Raw genomic sequence first — 2160 nt, 5'->3', positions numbered from 1 at the left:
GGCAGGGAGAACATGGAAACTGCACTTTCATTCAGTTTTATTGTAAACCTAGAACTGCTGTTCAAACAGACTTTATTAGGTTAAAAATAACAGAAAAAAAGACTGTCCCAGGCCTGGTTCCACTCTCCCCCTGGAGTCCGGACAGGGGGGCACACTGCTCTCAGGCCAATCACAGACTCGGATGAACCATCTTCAAGGGGAATTTTATTCTGTTTTTAACTTCATAAATACAGAACTTCCAGCAAAGAATATTTATTGCTGTTTTTCATCTCCATCCTTCTCCCCACAATCCTTGCCTTCATTTATACCACAAAACCCTAAGTAGTACGCCAAAGAGCTCTTCCATACAGAACTGAGTGACCCTAAACTTCACAAGCACTGGACTCTGCAGCTACGACACTTGGTGACAATGCAGTGCACAGCCTGAGCGGGTGAGTGATGCACGCAGAGGTGATGCTGTCCCTGTATTCCTCGGACCTCGGGCGCCCCGGGTCCTGTGGCTCTGCCAGGGCTGGGGTTGGAGGTCGTGGACATTCAAGCGAGTCAAACATGGGGCCTAGCACCTTCCTTCTTGTCTCCTCAACTTCAAGGACGTCGGGCCAAACAATAGTTAAAACAGTTAAGGTCCAGGGTATGTCTGCTATCCCTTGATTTAGGCAGAGTAGGAAATGTAAGCAATACTTGAGCATCTTCCTTTCAGTATTAGAAGCATGTGGTAAATATGAGCAAATATTTGTTTTCCAACTAAGTTGCATTACTGACCACTAAATATTTAACAAAAACAAAACCCCTGAAATTTAGTCCTGAAACAAGGTCACGCAGGGAGTCCGGGGACCAGGCCTGCCGCCTGCTACTCCCCGGGCCCGGCCGGAACACAGCAGGTGCTCGAGGAGGTCCCGGCTGAGTGAGGGAGGGAATGGGGCGCTCATGTGTCGGAGGTGGGGAGACATGTGACACCCCTATGGACACATGTCTGCTCAGTGGCAGGACCCCTTGCCTGCTACCTCCTGTGGGGTAGCACCTGGCCCCAGGGAGAAGGACGGATGGATGGACGAACGGACCAATAATAAAATGCACCCACGGGACTCTGCAGGATCTCTTTCTCAAACCCTTGGGCTATTTAGTCTGCCCAAATTGACATTTAAACTTTTTATTTAAGACAAAACTGCTGTTTCTTTGGGGTGAGGGTGGGGGAATAGATTACATACATACATACATACATACATCAAACAAGTTTGCGATGTGAAAACAGCCTTTATAAAGGAGTTGTGTGTTTTTTTTGAGCTGCCACTGAACAGGAGCAGTAGCTCTGAGCACTGAGCAGCCTTCGAAACAAGCCAGGCCCTAGGTCATTAGGTACCAAATGCCAGGTAAAGATGTCCTCCCTCAGACACCCCTGCCCCTGCCCCACCTCCGGCCGGCGCTGTTGTGGCTGCAGCCAGGAGACTGGCACGGGAGAACTGCAGGCCTGCTCGGGGCAGCCAGCTGCTTCCCGCCGAGCAAGCGGGACCCTGGGACAAAGAGGGAGGGGCACAAAACACACATCACTCGCCGCGTATCGGATGTGACAGCAGACAGGCGTGCTTCCCAATTAGTTCTGAAAACCCCAGCCAGTGCGCACTCGGTTTGTGAATCCTGCTCTTCTTGGAAACTCTCTCTTTAAATGGGTTTTGACTGTTGGGGAGAAAAGCTGTACAGAAGCATTCGCCTGCCTTGTCCCCTTTCTTAAAAAGGCAGAGGAAATGCTGGGCATCAACTGCCTCGCTGCGGCGGAGAGGCCGTCCCAGCTCAAGGCTCCGACAGTCTCGGGAGACAGCAATCGGCGAGGAGTTTCACTCCTTGTGGGGGGAGGAGTCCGTTCCGTGGAGCCGATGAGGAAAGAAAACCCTGGAGGAAGAGTTTCAGTCACCCAAAAATTCTGACAGAATCTGCACATTTTAGAAGCAAGAACTAAGCCTCGGGTTTTCATCAGAAACCCGTGCAGCTTTAAAATAAAATTTTTTTTTATCAGGAGCTAAATCGGGCGAGGGCATCATTTGCGAAGCAGCAGGGCTTCTAATTGCAACAAACAGCAGCACTGAAATTGTTACCCGAAATACAAACACGGTTCAGAGCTGCCGAGAGCGAGCGCGTTCTCTGACTACATGAAACTTATCTCAC

General features: G+C 50.2%; 1 protein-coding gene across 1 annotated transcript in view; it reads right to left on the bottom strand.

The window, feature by feature from the left end:
• MED27 (mediator complex subunit 27) overlaps nucleotides 1-2160 on the bottom strand; it is a 164464-nt gene that overhangs the window by 67754 nt on the left and 94550 nt on the right. The gene's annotated exons all lie outside the window — the stretch shown is intronic.

The sequence above is a fragment of the Myotis davidii genome, unplaced genomic scaffold, assembly GCF_000327345.1.
Source record: "Myotis davidii unplaced genomic scaffold, ASM32734v1 scaffold651, whole genome shotgun sequence".
Taxonomy (NCBI): Eukaryota; Metazoa; Chordata; class Mammalia; order Chiroptera; family Vespertilionidae; genus Myotis; species Myotis davidii.
The sequence above is the reverse complement of the archived record's forward strand: the minus strand, read 5'-3'. Positions and strand labels throughout refer to the sequence as shown.